Here is a 19,442-nt window from a genome sequence, read left to right as displayed (position 1 = left end):
GTCCCGACCTCCTGGCCTCGCCCCCTCTGATCGCCGCTCCCTTCCAGTCCCGACCTCCTGGCCTCGCCCCCTCTGTTCGCCGCTCCCTTCCAGTCCCGACCTCCTGGCCTCGCCCCCTCTGATCGCCGCTCCCTTCCAGTCCCGACCTCCTGGCCTCGCCCCCTCTGTTCGCCGCTCCCTTCCAGTCCCGACCTCCTGGCCTCGCCCCCTCTGATCGCCACTCCCTTCCAGTCCCGACCTCCTGGCCTCGCCCCCTCTGATCGCCACTCCCTTCCAGTCCCGAACTCCTGGCCTCGCCCCCTCTGATCGCCACGCCCTTCCAGTCTCGGTCTCCGCTCCACGCCGCCTCTGATCGCCACTCACCAGCGGTCCTGATCCTCTGGGCCTCACAGCTCCTCCTCCACCTGGATCCCGACCCTGCCGCCGGTCTCGTTCCGCTCCAATTGGCTACCTGGACTCTGACGACTTCGATCCAGTCGCCCTCCAAGGACAGCTCACGCTGTCCCCTGCGATGGTTAGCTGATAATGTTCTCTTGCAGGTCGTGTGGGCGCCGTGCTGGGTCCTGGGGCACCCCTGCTTTTATCCCCGCCTACTGCTGATGGTGTTATCTCACAGGTCAGGTGGACGCCGATTATTAAGAGTTTGTTAACAGGCACTTATAAACAATTTTAAGCTCACCTTTAGATTTTAAGAGTTCGACAACAGCTTCCCCACTGCTCAGGGTTCACGTCAGGTAAGGAGGTCGGGGGTTCTCTCAGCATGGGATGATTTACTAACTTGACAGCTGCAAATGGTCTATAAAAGCTCCCATTTTATAGGTGTTCACTTTCCAAGGTCAGAAACTGTTGCTTGCTGCATTTGGAAGACAGATTGAGCTTTGTGTAGCTAGCAAGTGTTTGGAGTAAACTCTCTATCCAGTGTCACCTCATTGGAGCAACCTCTCTCACCATTGACAGATCGCTTCTGTTGTCTCAACCTCACCTGCCATCAGCATCAGTGCCCTTGAAAAAATCTCATGTTGGTGCTCAGAATCCCACCACGATCAGCCCCCAACACCGACATCACCAGGTGCACCAACAGCACCAACAACAACACCAAGCTTCTCTGTAATCACCTGATGCTGCACAGGACACAGGACATCAGCACCGACCATATTGCTGCCCAGGAGGCCAGGGATGCCCTAACCATGGGTACATTTACTGCACTTGATGCTGTACACTCTGGCTGCCACATGATGCGCCAGGTTGGCACCACCGCACACCAGCACCGTAAAGTAACCCTACAATGCCCAAGCCATTCCTTTCACACTTATCATCATTGTGGGGTGGCACTGTTATGTCTCACCATTCACTGCAACTCACTAAGCCACTTCCAAAGGCGCACACAAATCTGTCCAAGAAGGTAAAGTGTTGAAAATAAAGATTTCAATGTTTGACAACACATAGACAGAAACGTTACATGAACATTGGCGAAAACACCCAAGTGCCTACCCTTGTGTGTTATTAGTTGGTATGATAAGGGTGAGTGTGAGGGGTGACTGGTGAGATGGGGATATCATAATGTAAATAGAGAGAGAGAGATGGATGGGTGGAGGTGCAAGGTAAGTTGGTGTGAGTAAGGATGTGTAGAGTAGGGTAGGGCAGAGTGATGGGGATGTGATGAGCGGCACAGCAGGATGAGGTTGAGTGTGGCTTTGTAGTAACATTTCATGACCTACTGAGATTATTGAAAGGTTTGTGCTACTACAGCCTGGTCCTCCTGATGACATCACTGCTTGTGCCCTCCTCTGCAATGTGCAACCGGGCTACATTGGTCTCCTGGGAGGTCTCTTCCGAATATTGGAAGGGAAGAGAATCTTCCCTATGTGCTGTGAATCCCTCCATAAGCCTGTGGAGGGAGTCATGGGAGAGCCTGGGTGCAGCCGTGCACCTCTGTGCAGTGCTTGTCCATGTTTGCAGCACCTCAGGGGCCCAGAAGAGGTGAGGACCCAGGGGCAGCACGGGCCAGCCCACACTGCGATATGTGTGCGTGCTCGGTCTGTGCAGCAGAGCTGGTCTCCAGTCATCTTGGTTAATCCTTGCCACTGGACCAAGACCTAGCTCTGTCAAGCCCATGTGGTGGCTGGTGTGCAACGGCCACCACACGTTAAAAACATCCACGCACAGGCATCTTCCACCCTTCACGATGTAGTTCGGGATCTGAAATATTAGGTCCTTCATTGAAACACCTGTGAATTCATCCCTTTTTGGCATGGAAGCAAGTCATCCTCGCTTCGGGGGACTGCCTATGATGATAATTGCAGCACCTCAATGCTGTAGAACACTGACAGCACAACTGTCAAGGTAAATTTGACCATGGTCCCTTTGAGGAAACCAGCTGATGACGCGTCATCAAATAATGTCATCAGACCCGTTTCCTCTTAATTGGCCGGCAGGCAACCTCGCTGGGCGGGCTTAACAAGCCCCATCAACGTAAAAATCACTTCGAGACAGAGCAGGATGGAGCCGACAATGAGCTGGGACCTTGCTATGAACCCCGGCTGAAGTGGACCCGCCTCGGTAGGCGAAATCACGGCCAGAGACTTCAGCAAATAAACTAAGTTGCCACTTCTGTGCAGTATTCAGGGGTGCTGCACTGCTGGAGGTGCTGTCTTTCAGGTGAGACACTAAACTGAAACCCTATTTGCTTTTGCAGGAGGACATTAAAGATCCCATGGCACCATTTTGAAGAAGAGCAGGGACGTTCAAGCCAATATTTATTCCTTCCTTCAAATCACTAAAACAGATTATCTGGTCTTTAATCTCAGTGCTGTCTGTTTGCAAAATAGCTGTTCCCAACATTACAACAGTGACTACACATGAAAATATATTTAATTGGCTGTGAAGTGCTTTAGAACTTCCTGTGGTTGTGAAAGGTACTATAAAATACAAATTATGTCCCCTTTCTTTATATAAAAACATAGAAACATAGAAAATAGGTGCAGGAGTAGGCCATTCAGCCCTTCTAGCCTGCACCATCATTCAATAAGATCATGGCTGATCATTCACCTCAGTACCCCTTTCCTGCTTTCTCTCCATACCCCTTGATCCCTTTAGCCATAAGGGCCATTTCTAACTCCCTCTTGAATATATCCAATGAACTCGCATCAACAACTCTCTGGGAATTCCACAGGTTAACAACTCTCTGAGTGAAGAAGTTTCTCCTCATCTCAGTCCTAAATGGCCTACCCCTTATCCTAAGACTATGTCCCCTGGTTCTGGACTTCCCCAACATCGGGAACATTCTTCCCGCACCTAACCTGTCCAGTCCCATCAGAATCTTATATGTTTCTGTGAGATCCCCTCTCATCCTTCTAAACTCCAGTGAATAAAGGCCCAGTTGATCCAGTATCTCCTCATATGACAGTCCAGCCATCCCTGGAATCAGTCTGGTAAACCTTCGCTGCACTCCCTCAATAGCAAGAATGTCCTTCCTCAGATTAGGAATTCTCTGTTTCGCGGTTAGACGTCTTTAGACTGTAAGGCTTAATATTTTCTAATCTTTCATCAGAGCTCATCTCCTTTGCACGCTGGATTATTCTCCTTGCTTTACTCTTTATATTCATCAATGCATTTACGTCCCATGTTAAAGTGAAGGGATCAGAATTGCACAGAATGTACAGCACAGAAACAGGCCATTCGGCCAAACAGGTCCGTGCCCGTGTTTAGGCTCCACACAAGCCTCCTCCCACCGGACCCAATCTCACCCAATCAGCATATCCTTCTATTCCTTTCTCCCTCCTGTACTTAACGAGCTTTCCCTTAAATGAATCTGTGTTATTCGCCTCAATGGCTCCTTGTGACAGTGAGTTCCACATTCCAACCACTTCCTGGGTAAAGAAGTTCCTCCTGAATTCCTTATTGGATTTATTAGTGACTATTTTAGAATTGTACAGTACTCCCAAGTGAGGTCTGTGCATTATAGCATTATGTATTAAGTGCATTATAAAACCTCAGTATGCACTCCAGGGTCATGTACTCTACTGTTCTGACTAAGAACGCAAACATTCTGCTAGCTTTCATTTCTTCTCCACCTTGTGTCGAAATTGAAAGTGACAAGTCTGTTGTCCCATGCAAAGTCTCCCTGTGCCACTTCTATTCCTTTCAGTGAATGCTTCGTCCTTTTCGTACTCTGCCCCAATGGTTCGCGTCTGTCCATATTAAATTGGCCTTTCTGGCCTTCTGCAAGCTAACCACGGACAGCCCATGACCGCACTCCCTGTTTTGATATTTTGATACAATCGACACCTCAAGTCGTTGGAGAAATACCACCAACGATGCCTCCGCAAGATCCTACAAATCCCCTGGGAGGACAGACGCACCAACATCAGCGTCCTCGTCCAGGCCAACATCCCCAGCATTGAAGCACTGACCACACTTGATCAGCTCCGCTGGGCGGGCCACATTGTCCGCATGTCAGACACGAGACTCACAAAGCAAGCGCTCTACTCGGAACTCCTTCACGGCAAACGAGCCAAAGGTGGGCAGAGGAAACGTTGCAGGGATACCCTCAAAGCCTCCCTGATAAAGAGCAACATCCCCACTGACACCTGGGAGTCCCTGGCCAAAGACCGCCCTAAGTGGAGGAAGTGCATCCGGGAGGGCGCTGAGCGCCTCGAGTCTCATCAGCGAGTGCATGCAGAAACAAGCGCAGGCAGCGGAAAGAGCGTGCGGCAAATCAGTCCCACCCACCCCTTCCCTCAACGACTGACTGTCCCACCTGTGGCAGGGACTGTAATTCCCGTATTGGACTGTTCAGTCACCTAAGGATTCATTCTAAGAGTGGAAGCAAGTCTTTCTCGATTCCGAGGGACTGCCTATGATGATGATGAGAGACCTAATGCTGATGCTGCCTTTTCCTGATGCCTGGGCCTCGCACAACCGGCTGCAGCTAGAAGATTGAGAAGTGGCTCTTCCCAGTCGCCGTATAGTCCGTTGTACCTTCTGGTTACAACCAGCAGCGCAGGACCCAGACATCGTGACCCAATGACTCAGAGTATGGGAATGTCATAGTCTAAAAGCAGCTGCAAATACACCTCACAATTTGTCTCTACCTCTAGGTCACTTATGCCAACAACGAACCAATGCACTGACCTTAGGTCTACCCGTACTGTCCTGGAGTCTCCAGCAATTGAAGATTCATCTCCAGAACACTGCTGGAAGCAAAGCAAAGCAGGGGAGAGAAATGATAGGGTCCTTGAAAAAAATGATTTTTTTTTACCCCTTTTGATTATTAGTTGTAAAAATGTTGGAGTTAGGAAAGGAAAGGATGTTTGACTGATGGTCAAGAATCATCCAATCAAACTTAATCACATAAATCTAGGCTGACACTCCAGTGCAGTGCTGAGGGAGTGCTGCACTGTCGGAGGTGCCGTCTTTTGGATGAGATGTTAAACCGAGACCGCATCTGCTCTCTCAGCTGAACGTAAAAGATCCCATGGCACTATTTCGCAGAAGAGCAGGGGAGTTATCCCCGGTGTCCTGGCCAATCAACATAACAAAAATTAATTATCTGGTCATTGTCACATTGCTGTTTATGGGAGCTTGCTGTGCGCAAGTTGGCTGCCGTGTTTCCTACATTACAACAGTGACTACACTTCAAAAGTACTTCATTGGCTGTAAAGCGCTTTGAGACGTCCGGTGGCCGTGAAAGGCGTCATATAAATGCAAGTCTTTCTTTCATGAAGAATCTGCTAGCTTTCCAATTGGCATGGGAAGGTGGCGCATCTTGTGATTGGACGTGCCAGGTGACCAATGGCGGAAGTGTGGGGGCGGGATGGTTGGAGGGAAGGCGGTCATGTGATGAAACCTCCAAGAATACATCCCACCAGAGTTAGCAACCCTAATTAGAGGATATGTGTAAAGCGGGGAGAGAAAGTATCTTGAGTAAGAAAGTAAAGGTTCAAACCTGAGAACAAAATGTTTCAAAGCTTAAGAAAGTTTACCCTAACTCTATGATATTGAGCATAAGCACCGGCAGATCAACTACGCCCAAGAAATCAAATAGGGAATTCAGAAGAAACTTCTTCACCCAGAGAGTGGGGAGAATGTGGAACTCGCTATCACAAGGAGTAGTTGAGGTGAATAGAAATGATGCATTTAAGAGCAGGCTAGATAAGCATGTGAGGGAAAAAGGATTAGAGGGTTATGCTGATAGAGTTAGATACAGAAGATGGATGGAGACTCTAATGGAGCATAAATGCGGGCATGGACTGTTGGGCCGAATGGTCTGTTGCTAAGCTACAGATCCTATGTAATTCTATGCAATTGGTGTCAATGTGCGTTGTCTGGAGTTGCTGCAAGAACAGACATTTTACATTTGTTGCATCAGCTATTTAGAAATGTGCCGTTTCCTTCAAATAAAGATTTACATTGTAGTAACCAAGGAAAATGACATTGAGCACTCCACCAAGGCCAGTGTTTCATCTTGCTCAAGTGGAGTCAATTGCCCTATAAAAGCACAGGGCGATGGATTTATTGTTGCTGAAGTCAACTGCAAATTTAGCACAGTCCCCGAGCAGAGCAACACATTACACAAGTTTGTCAAAACTGTCTCCTGCAACTCGGCATCAAACGCACACTAGGGGAGCAACACCCTGACTTGCGAATGTTAAAGTATTTTAGACAAGTTATCAAGCATCGATTGCCGTCGAGATGGGAATGTCATAAGTTCCGATAAACGGTATTTTAATTTACTGATTTACTTTCGGATGAGATGTTAAACCGAGGCACAGTTTGACAGTGACTACATTCAAATAAAAAGTACTTCATCGGTTGTAAAGCAATAAGCTAAGATGCTCAATTGGAATGATTTATATCTGCCTCCTTATGATTAAGAATGTGTCAGCAGGCACATTAATACCAAAGTATTAATCAGGACCCAGGTCGCTGTTTGGAGCGTGGGCAGGAACATCGGCGGGGCCCTGGTAAAGCATAGGAGCAGGAAGGTCGTGGCGGAGGTGCGGCGAGTGATCGAGGCGGAGGAGCGGTGAGGTATCGTGGTTGAGATTCGGTGGGTGATCGTGGTGGAGGTTCGGCGAATGTTTGGTGCGGAGGAGTGCTGAGAGATTGTGGCGGAGGTGCGGCGAATGTTGGTGGCGGAGGAGGAGCAGCGAGAGATCATGGCGGAGGTGCAGCAAATGAAGGTACGGGACCCAGAAGAGCCGAGAGCCCGGGGGCAGCATGGACCAGCCCACACTGCGATATGTGTGTACACTAGGTCCATGCAACAGAGCAGGTCTCCAGTCGTCCTGGTTAACCCTTGCCCCTGGATAAAGGCCTAGCTCTGTCAAGCCCATGTAATGGTTGATGTGCAAAGGTCACCACACGTTAAAAAATCCACACACAGGTACCTTCCACCCCTTCAATTGGAGTTCAGGACTGGAAGAGGTTTCTGTAATGTAGTGGTTATCATGTTCGTCTCAGGCACGCAAGGACCCCGGTTCGAGCCCGGGTGGGAACATGATTTTTTAGTGGTGTGCCACACGGATCGGTGCTGAAACCACAACTGTTTACAATATACATAGATGACCTGGAAGAGGGGACAGAGTGTAGTGTAACAAAATTTGCAGATGACACAAAGATTAGTGGGAAAGCGGGTTGTGTGGACGACACAGAGAGGCTGCAGAGAGATTTAGATAGGTTAAGCGAATGGGCTAAAGTTTGGCAGATGGAATACAATGTCGGAAAATGTGAGGTCATCCACCTTGGAAAAAAAAACAGTAAAAGGGAATATTATTTGAATGGGGAGAAATTACAACATGCTGCGGTGCAGAGGGACCTGGGGGTCCTTGAGCATGAATCCCAAAAATTTAGTTTGCAGGTGCAGCAGGTAATCAGGAAGGCGAATGGAATGTTGGCCTTCATTGCGAGAGGGATGGAGTACAAATGCAAGGAGGTCCTGCTGCAACTGTACAGGGTATTGGTGAGGCCGCACCTGGAGTACTGCATGCAGTTTTGGTCGCCTTACTTAAAGAAGGATATACTAGCTTTTGAGGGGGTACAGAAACGATTCACTAGGCTGATTCCGGAGATGAGGGGGTTACCTTATGATGATAAATTGAGTAGACTGGGTCTTTACTCATTGGAGTTCAGAAGGATGAGGAGTGATCTTATAGAAACATTTAAAATAATGAAATAAGATAGAGGCAGAGAGGTTGTTTCCACTGGTCGAGGAGACTAGAACTAGGGGGCACAGCCTCAAAATATGGGAGAGCCAATTTAAAACCGAGTTGAGAAGGAATTTCTTCTCCCAGAGGGTTGTGAATCTGTGGAATTCTCTGCCCAGTTGAGGCTAGCTCATTGAATGTATTCAAATCACAGATAGATAGATTTTTAACCAATAAGGGAATTAAGGGTTACGGGGAGCGGGCGGGTAAGTGGAGCTGAGTCCACGGCCAGATCAGTCATGATCTTGTTGAATGGCGGAGCAGGCTCGAGGGGCTAGATGGCCTACTCTTGTTCCTAATTCTTATGTTCTTATGTTCTTATGTTTTAACATCGGGACCTTCATTGAAACATCTGTGAACTCATGTGGAAGCCAGTCATCCTCGTTCGAGGGACCGCCTATGATGTGTAGGGTTGCAAAATTCGTGGGAACCCTTCCCCTCCCCCCCAGTGTTTGGACTCATTGGAAAGGACATTTAATTTGGAACTATCAACCAGAAAGTTTGAGATCCTGAAGTGCACATGGAAGAAACTACGAGATTTAATCGAATTTGGGATTTTACAAGGCAGATTGGGTCCGTGTGGGAATAGCTGAAAACTAAAGGAGAACTATCCTTCAAAAAAAAACAGTTTTGAGTATTGAAACTGTCTGGGGTATTGAAGCAAAAACAAATTGTCTGGGGAATTGTGTAAACTCGAAAACCCTTCTCCCCGGGAGACATTTACATAGCAACAATCAACCCAGAGATAGCCAGCCATCACCCTGAGCAAGAAACCATTCCAGCATATACATAATGACAATGTCACATCCAGCCCGCATGGAAAACCCAGGCAGAGGCAGACAGTGCAAATACCAAAGCTAATTTTTCCCCATCAAGAAACAAATTTAAAAGATCCGAGACAGGTTAACATTAATGAGCCCGCCAAAATATGACAAAGAGATATCAAGCCCGCCAAAAATTAAACAAAGAATCAGGGATGATTTGGTGCGAAGATTAGAACAGCTCCAAAAGTATAACTGGGGCCCTGTTTTTAACAAAGTTTATGCATAGCATCATAGAGCATCAAGAGGGGAGGAGAGAGAGAGACCATCGCAGCAGTTTTAGCAAGCCTCTCCAGCCTCGGCAACACTACCGGGGCCACGCTGCTCTGCTATCGAGAAGGAAGGAAAAACATGGCCATGGCAGAGAAAGCAGCCCCAGAACCTTTGGACATCACCATCGCGGCAGCAACCGACCACAGCCAACGTAATACCATCGAAAACACCGCGATCGACCAACTCCAAAACAAAACTCCTCAAAGAAACCGAAGATTCGAAAGTTTCCACCCTACAATCTAGTCCTGACTACCAACAGGTGAAGCATTATCTAAAGAGACTTTTGAAACCTATTTCTAATGGAAGAAAGTGTGTACTCACCCCATAAGTCCAATACACACCCTACCGTATCAGTCGACACCACCCAACTGAAGACTAATCAGTCAGAATTCATCTATGACGTTCAGGGAACGGCAAGCAGAACCTACAGAGTCCAGCGAACCCCGAAATCACGAACCACTGCCAACTGACAATAAAGGATTGCTGAGCATAGTCCCTGTTTGCCCTGGAGTTTAACCTGGTGAGAGTTAAACAATGGGAGGTGGGAGGAGTATTATTTCTGTAACCCATTTTGAATGTGTGATATAGTGTTCTTTATTTGTATGATTATTTCCTTGTCCTTAATAAAATTGAAGTTCTTTGCACCAAACCAGTTGTCTCTTGCACTTTGTCACATCCCCCAAATAAATCCAAAGTCTAGAACCCAGGGAGTGGGAGCAATTCGAACCACTCATAAGGTCAGAGTGAACTTGACCCCACACACCACCCACTACAGAAGATAATAATGCCAAAGTGCAATGCTTTACAGAGGCTGTTTATTTTCAGGAAACAATCCAAAGATGGCTTGTTTGGAAATAAATTGACTCAACCAACCATGAAAGGGTAAAAACAGGTGCAGGCCATAATTTGACAAATTGCATAGGATTGCCATAAATATATTATTGACCTCAAGTGGATGCCAAAGAGAAAAGAGGGATTTAATTTCCACAGCACTAAAACAAAGCCACCAGCTGCCTGGATGACACAAGCTGAACCTAAATACATAAACATTAGCCTCTATTCCATGAGGGAGATCGTATAGTTTCATTGTGGAACGTCATGGGGCTAGATTTTCCATTATTTTGGCATGCATAACACCCTCTTAATGTCCATTTTAATGCTGAAATGTGGTGTAACGCCCAGATATCGCCCATTTAGCCACAAAATGGAAACTTAAGCTATTTCGGACACTTATTGCCGAGCGATACTTTCGTCACATACATAAAGCAGGGAAAAAATAATACTACCCGCCCAATTGTTTTGGGCAGAATCATCAGAATGGGTGAACCCAACGCCCATAATATCACCCAGCGTTACTTTTGGCCCCAACGCCCATAATATTACCCAGCGTTACTTTTGGCACGTAATTAACGCCAAGATTTAATAATACCGGCCTGTCCACTGTTTATGTCGTAAAGATCACATTTGCCAAAACTAACGCCCAGTATATCGCCCATCCTTACTTTTGGCACCTCACACACATCTCACCGATAATATCGCTCGCCAAAGAAACCGCTGGGAAAAAGTTGAACGAACCGGAACTACTCACAGCGTTATAATTGCGGTGCAGGCTCGAAGGGCCGAATGGCCTACTCCTGCACCTATTTTCTATGTATGTTTAATCGCAGGTCACATCATTTAAAAGGCTGCTCTGCTTCAACCTCAGGGGAGTTCGGATGTACTCTGGAGGGATTTAGAGGTGATGTGAACATCTGAACAAACATCTTTTTATACTGTGGTCGATTGGAATTTACTTGGTGTCATTCATTCTTTGTGAACAATCGGTGGAAAACAGATAGCTATTGGAAGGGGGCCTGTCCTTTCTCACCCTCTCTTGATGACCATTTACATGCTGCAGACTCGAGATGGCAGAAGGTACGCTCCACAGCATTATGTGCCCAATGTAAGACGTGACAGACTGACGAGGAGGACCATATGTTACACTCCCGCAAGTATAGGGAGAAGCAGTCTTACCTCAACTTGTGCGACACCACCTGCCTTAGGAAACTGTGCTTCCACAAAGACGTTATCAGTGAGATATGTCAGCTCATAAGGGGAGATCTGCAGCCTGCCAGCACCATCGGGGCTGCACTGTCAGTCGAGGTCAAAGTCACCACGGCACTGTCGTTCTACATGTCGGGTTCTTTTCAGGCCTCAGCTGGTGACATTTGCGGCATGTCTCAGCATGCCACACATTGCTGCATTAGACAGGTCACTGAAGCCCTGTACGCACACATGATGGACGTTATCAGCTTCCCTATGACCAGAGAGGCTCAGACTGAGAGGGCTTTAGGATTCTACCGAATTGCTAACTTCTCCAAGGTGCAGGGAGCAATAGACTGTATGCACATCGCGATGCGGGCATCTTTACAGGATACAGATGTTTTCAGGAACCACAAGGGACTCCACTCCCTGAATGTGCAACTCGTTGTCGACCACCAGCAAAATATTATGGCAGTGAATGTTAAGTTTCCGAGCAGCATCCATAATGCTCACATATTGCGTGAGAGCACTGTATCTGACTTGTTTACCAATCAGCTACAAGGTCAATGCTGGATGCTTGATGACAAAGGATATGGCCTCGCCAACTGGCTGATGAACCCCACCTGCGTGACACCCACACCGAAGCCGAGAAGCGATACAATGAGAGCCACATAGCTATTCGCAATATCTTCGTGAAAAGCATTGGAGTGCTTAAGCAGTACGTTAGATGCCTGGACCACTCAGGAGGCGAGCTCCAATACCACCCTGAACAGGTAGCTCAATTCATGGTGGTATGCTGCATGCTGCACAACTTGGCTATCAGGAGGGGACAAGAATTGCCAGAAGGGTCAGGAGAGAGAGGAAGAGGAGGACGAGGCGGTGGATGCTGACATTGGGCCAGACAATCAGGCTGACACTGAAACCATGCCCCCACCTCCCTGTAGACCGCAGGAAAGGGCCCGTGGTGCCATCATAGCTGCAAGACTCTTACATCAGGAGCTCATAAATGAGCGCTTTGCTTGAAAGAACGCTGGTGGTATTTACAAGGCTGACACACTGCTGGATGTGCAGGTCATACATCAATGGTGGACATCACCTTGGTGTCAGTTAAAGTTTAAGTTGATTCAAGTTAAGTGTAATTATATCCTTTCATGTTAAGGAATCACCAGTGTGTAACGGTGCAGCTATCTGAGACAATGCGCAACAAGGTTATGTTAAATAAAAAACATTTAAGCTGACCATTTGTCTGAAATCATCAGTATTCCTGTACAAACCATCCCACTCCATCCCCGCCCCAGCCCTCAATAAATTTATCACATTTACATCATTACAATGGGCCCCATTTCTCGCAATACAGAACACAAATGCAAATCAACAAGGTAACCCCCTCGCCCCTTGCCCCGACACTCCCACCAAAATAGCAGCAGCAACCTAAAAATATGCCCCAGACAACACCTGCGGCCATGCACCTCACTTTCCTCCCTCCCACCCTCCAGCTTCTCCTCCCCACCTCTACCCCTTACCCTTACCCTCCTGACTCCAAGCCGCCTGGCCGAGGAGCTCCTCAGGTGATGCTTCATTGGGGAGGGCTGACGGCAGAACTGTTGCTTAGATGGACACGGGAGAGGACGGATTTGAGTTGGGAATGTGCTCCGAGTCAGAAGCAAGCTATTGCTCCTGGCTCTCATGTGTCATTGGCAATGAGGGTGAGGCACCTTGGGGTGCAGTGCCACACTCTGGGACCACTGGGAGCCCTCTGCCACTGGTGTTCCTGGCTAACGGCTCCAAGGCCTCCTCCATCCCTTCCAAGTTATATCTTATTTGTTGGACAAAAACTCAGTGCCAACTATGTTCTGGGTGCTTAGTAGGCTTTTTGCTGCTGGTGAATCTCCCTCGTGCCTCCCACAACAGCCAAACAAGCACACACCACACCCACACACGCTTTCAATCCCTCTCTGCACCCTCGCGCTCTATCTCCTCTTCTGCGCATGTAAAGATGACCCCTGACCTCCTGAATCGCGGGAAACGAGCGTTGCCATGCCATTGCTAAGGACAGTGACACTTTACGGCAAAAGGTCAGAGAGATTTAACGCTAACGCCCATTTCAGATCATTCGCGGTGACGCCCAATTTTAAAATGGAGACTAGGGGCTTTGAAAATGGGCGCCAAGCCGGCGATCTGAAAACCCATTTTTACCGCCCATGTTGGAAATAATGGCCATTTTTGGGCGATCTGCACAAAAGTGTAAAATCTAGCCGATGGGCTTAATTCCAACTCCAGAGACTTGAGCACAATATCCAGCCTGCACTCCATGTGGCCCTGAATGAGTGCTGCACTGTTAGAGGTGTCTTCCTTTGGATGGGACGTTAAACAGCAGCCCCATCTGACAGTGACTACACTTTTTTTTAAGTACTTCATTAGCTAGGTAAAGTATTTTGGGACATCTTGAGCTCATGAAATGCACTATGAATGGCAAGTATTTCTGTTCTCTCAGGCGGACTTGGGTCTGAAATTAGTATTCTAAACTTAAATAAAGACAATTACAAAGGCATGAAGACAGAGTTGGCTAAAGTGGACTGGGAAAATAGATTAACAGGAAAGACGGTAAATAAGCAGTGGCAGACATTTAAGGAAATATTTCATAACTCTCAGCAAAGATATATTCCAGTGAGAAAGACTCTATGAGAAGGATGAACCATCTGTGGCTAACTAAGGAAGTTAAGAATGGTATCAAATTGAAAATGAAGGCATACAATGTTGCAAAGATTAGTGGTAGGCCAGAGGATTGGGAAATTTTTAGAAACCAGCAAAGGATGACTAAAAAAATAATACAGAGGGAGAAGATACATTATAAGAGTAAACTAGCAAGAAATATAAAAAGACAGTAAGAGCTTCTACAGGTATATATAAAGGAAAAGAGTAGCTAAAGTTAACGTTGGTTCCTTAGAGGATGAGACTGGGGAATTAATAATGGGGAACAGGGAAATGGCAGAGACTTTGAACAAATATTTTATATCGGTTTTCACGGTAGAAGACACTAAAAGCATTCCAATCATAAAAGATAATCAAGGGTGCTATAGGGAGGGAGGAACTTAAAGCAGTCCCCTGGGCCTGATCGCCTGCATCGTTAAAAGAAGTGGCTGCAGAGATAGTGAATGCATTCATTATAATCTACCAAAATTCCCTGGATTCTGGAGAGGTCCCAGCGGATTGGAAAACCGCAAGCGTAACGCCCCTATTCGAGAAAGGAGGGAGCGAGAAATTATGAAACTATACACCTGTTAGCTTAACATCTATCATTGGGAAAATGCTGAGTCCATTATTAAGGAAGCAGTAGCAGGACATTAGAAAATCATAATACAGTCAAGCAGAGTCAGCATGGTTTTATGAAAGGGAAATCGTGTTTGACAAATTTGCTAGAGATCTTTGAGAATGTAACGAGCAGGGTGGATAAAGGGGAACCAGTAGATGTAATATATTTGGATTTCTAGAAGGCATTCAATAAGATGCCACAGAAAAGGTTACTGCATAAGATAAGAGCTCACGGGGTTGGGGGTAATACATTAGCATAGATAGAGGATTGGCTAACTAATAGAAAATGGAGATGGGATAAATGGCTCATTTTCAGGTTGGCAAACTGTAACTAGTGGGGTGCCACAGGGATCAGTGCTGGGGCCTCAACTATTTACAATCTATATTAATGACTTGGATGAAGGGAACGAGTCTACTGTAGCCATATTGCTGATGATACAAAGATGGGTGGGAAAGCAAGTTGAGAGGAAGGCACAAAAAACCTGCGAAGGGATATAGACAGATTAAGCGAGTGGGCAAAAATTTGGCAGCTGAAGCATAATGTGGGAAAATGTGAGGTTATCCACTTTGGTAGGAAGAACAAAAAAGCAATTTATTATTTAAATGGAGAGAGATTACAAAATGCTGTGGTACATAGGGATCTAGGGGTCCTCGTACATGAAACACAAAAAGTTAGTATGTCGGTACAACAAGTTATTAGGAAGGCAAATGGAATGTTGGCCTTTATTGCAAGGGGAATGGAATATAAAAGCAGAGAAGTCCTGCTACAACTGCACAGGGTATTGGTGAGGCCACACCTAGAGTACTGCGTACAGTTTTGGTCTCCTTATTTAGGAGGGATGTACTTGCGTTGGAAGTAGTTCAGAGGTTGATCCCTGAGATGAAGGGGTTGTCTTACAAAGAAAGGTTGAGCAGGTTGGGCCTATATTCATTAGAGTTTAGAAGAATGAGAAGTGATCTGATTGAAACATATAAGATACTGAGGGGGCTCGACAAGGTAGATGCAGAGACGATGTTTCCCCACGTGGGGGAATCTAGAACTAGGAGGCATAGCTTCAGAATAAGGGGCCATTTAAAACGGAGATGAGGAGGAATTTCTTCTCTGAGAGGACCGTGAATCTTTGGAATTCTCTACCCCAGAGAGCTGTGGAGGCTGGGTCATTGAATATATTTCAAGTGGAGATAGACAGATTTTTGAACTATTGGGAAGTCAAGGGTTATGGGGAGCGGGCAGGAAAGTGGATTAGAGACCAATATCAGATCAGCCATAATCTTATTGAATGGCAGAGCAGACTCCTGGGGACAAATGGCCTACTCCTGCTCCTATTTCTTATGTTCTTAAAAGATACTGTTGGAAGAAGACCAGTGGAGTTCTCCCCTGTGTCCTGGCCATTATTTATCCCTCAACCAACATCACAAAAAACAGATTATCTGGTCATAATCTCATTGCTGTTTGTGACACCTTGCTGTGCTTAAATTGGCTGCCATGATGTTTGTATTATAACAGTGACTACACTTAAAAAATAAAGTACTTAATTGGCTGTAAAGAGCATTGGGACATCCTGAGATCGTGAAAGACCCAACTGAGCGTTTGCTGCATTATTGGAGGTGCAGTCGTTTGGATGCAATGTTAAATCAAGGCCCGACTATCTGTTCAGGTGAACATAAAAGTGGTCCAACCGTGAATAATTAGAGAAGTTAAGGATAGTATCAGATTACCAGGACAAAGCAGGCCGCTTGATTAGCACCCCATCCACCACCTTCAACATTCACTCCCTCCACCACCGGTGCACCGTGGCTGCAGTGTGTATCATCTACAAGATGCACTGCAGCAACTCACCACGGCTTCTTCAGCAGCACCTCCCAAACCCACGACTTCTGCCACCTAGTAGGACAAGGGCAGCAGGCACATGGGAACACCATCACCTCCACGTTCCCCTCCAAGTCGCACACCTTCATTGTCACTGGGTCACAATCCTGGAACTCCCTCCCTAACAGCACTGTGGGAGTACCTTCACCGCACGGACTGCAGCGGTCCAAAAAAGTGGCTCACCACCACCTTCTCAAGGACAACTAGGGATAAGCAATAAATGCTGGCCTTGCCAGCGACACCCACATCCCATGAACGAATACAAAAATGAAGAGGCTGCAATGTTGCCAAAAAGAATAGTAAGCTGAGGAATGGGAGAGTTTTAGAAATCAGCAAAGGATGACCAAGAAATGAATAAAGAGAGAAAAAATAGTATATGAGAGTAAACTAGCAAGAAATATGAACACAGATTCTAAGAGCTTCTACAAGTAGATAAAAGGGAAGAGATTAGCAAAAGTAAACCTGGGACCCTTGGCAGCAGAGACAGGAGAAACTACAATGGGGAATAAGGAAATGGCAGAGAAGTTAAACAAATATTTGTATGTGTCTTCACAGTAGAAAACACAATAAACATAAAACATATCAGAATTAATGGGGAACCAAGGGTATAATGAGAGTGAAAAACTTATAAAGTAATTAATATTATTAATATAAAGTACTGCAGAAATTAATGGGACTGAAAACTGACAAATCCCTTCCAACCTAGGGTTTTAAAAGAGATGTTGCAGAGATACTGAATGCATTGGTTTTGATCTTTCAAAATTCCCTAGATTCTCGAACGGTCCCAGTGGATTGGAAAGTAGCAAATTCAAAACCATGAGAAATAAGAATTAGGAACAGGAGTAGGCCATACAGCCCCTCAAGCCTGCTCCGTTATTCAATAAGATCATGGCTGATCTTTGATCTCAACTCCACTTCCCCGCCCGATCCACATATCCCTTAATTCCCCGAGAGTCCAAAAATCCATCGAGCTCAGCCCTGAATATACTCAACGACTGAGCCTTCTGAGGTAGAGAATTCCAAAGATTCACCACCCTCTGAGTGAAGACATTCCTCCTCATCTCAGTCTTAAATGGCCATCCCCTTATCCTGAGTCTGTGCTCCCTAATTCTAGACACTCCAGCTAGGGGAAACAACCTCTCAGCATCTACCCTGTCAATCTCCCTCAGGATCTTCCACATTTCAATGAGATCACCTCTTATTCTTCTAAACCCCAGCGAGAATAGGCCTAATCTACTCAATCTCTCCTCATCGGACAACCTTCTCATCCCAGGAATCAGTCTGGTGAACCTTTGATGCACTGCCTCTGAGGCAAATATGTCCTTCATCAGATAAGACCAAAACAGTGCACAGTACTCCAGGTGCGGTTTCACCAAGCCCTGTACAATTGTAGTAAGACATTCTTACTCTTGTACGCCAGCCCCCTTGCAATAAAGGCCAACATGTCATTTGCCTTCCTAATTTCATGCTCAATCTGCATGCTAACTTTCTGTGTTTCCTGCATGAGGACACAAGACTCCCACTACACTAACATTTTATAGTTTCTCACCATTTAAAAAATATATATATTTTTTAATTCTTCCTACCTAAGTGAATTACCTCACATTTCCCCACATTATACTCCATCTGCAACCTTATTGTCCAATCACTTAACCATCTATATCCATTTGCAGGCTCTTTGACCTAGAAATTGCCCTCCTTAGCTCCTTTCATTATCCCCTCCCAGAGGGCGATAACGAGGCACTAAGTATTTACTGACCTGGTGTGGCAAGATGAATGACTCCCGCTAACTTCGCCAGGACGTTTGCGGTGGCGGTATGAAGTTGCGCCCCGATCTCCTTCGCCCAGAGATCGTGACATCATCGGCGTGCGCATCGCCCCGGTAGCGCCCCAGACCCGAACTTCAATTCTGTCCGCTGCAGCATAGCCGGGCGACGACACCAACAGCTGCAGGAGGCATTGATCGGGAAGCTGGGTGCTTCGGGGGCGCAAGTTAAAGGGAAGGTGGCCGAGTTAAATAAAAACGTTTTTACAATGCTGATTTTCAATTGTTTTTCATTTCTCTTTGGCCGCGACCGATCAGCCCGGCACTCTGCTGCAGGGCATGGGGCTGATCGGGTCGGATCGCAGCTCACTGGTCCCAATGCAGAGCCTGCAGCGATGGCCCTTCCCTTTAAAGGAGGGAAGGAGTCTCGGAACACGGCAGCGCTGCACGGCCCATTGAGCAGCGCTGCACCACTGCCACCCCGCCTGCATCCGTTAGCGCTCCAGGAAGGAAGTGGAACCTTAATTTAGCGCTCCACTTCCTTCATAAAACAACAAATTTGTTTAAAGCTGGGAATCATTAGCACCTGGCGCTATTGATTCCCAGCTTTCAAAAGTTAGCGCTCCAATCGGGGCCCTCCCGAATTTCTCCCCCGTTGTGTCCTCCTCACAGCTTACTTTCCCACCTAGGTTTGTATCATGTAAGATGTACGGAATTACCTCTTCGCCCCGTCCAACATGTCATAGAGTTCAGACTTGTGGAAAAGTTCCAACTCAAAACAAAGTTTTGTGGAATAAGTTCTCGTTACTTAAAATCAACTAAAGATTGCAAGTAAGCATCTAAAGTACCGTTACACACACAGTAATCCTAGATTATGAATAAGCATGCACACATCTATTCCTTTACTTAAAGCTAGAGTGATCATAAGCAAAACCTCACACATAATAACATTACCGAGTGGTTGGTTCGGCAATGACTAGACATGGCTCTTTAACTGACAACTGACCAGGTTGCTTTTCGACTGCAGCAGTACCCAATGTCCTATCATAGCACTGTTTTATACCCCCCAAAAAACTGGGCCGTCCCTTTGTGTGTACATGTTTCATCCAACAGGGATAATGGCCGACTTTGGTTTCTTTCTCTTGTCCTAATCTATCTACTCGACAGTTGAT

The 19,442-nt window shown here is 46.5% G+C and overlaps 1 non-coding gene across 1 annotated transcript; it reads left to right on the top strand.

Annotated features, from left to right (window-relative positions):
* Positions 1-7,428: 7,428 nt before the first annotated feature.
* Positions 7,429-7,501, top strand: trnal-cag (transfer RNA leucine (anticodon CAG)). Its single transcript has one exon. It is a non-coding gene; the product is annotated as a tRNA-Leu (tRNA).
* The last annotated feature ends 11,941 nt before the right edge of the window (positions 7,502-19,442 follow it).

Source organism: Pristiophorus japonicus, chromosome 7 (assembly GCF_044704955.1).
Source record: "Pristiophorus japonicus isolate sPriJap1 chromosome 7, sPriJap1.hap1, whole genome shotgun sequence".
Lineage (NCBI taxonomy): Eukaryota > Metazoa > Chordata > Chondrichthyes > Pristiophoridae > Pristiophorus > Pristiophorus japonicus.
Note: the sequence above shows the minus strand (reverse complement) of the source record. Positions and strands in the feature narration are given on the sequence as shown.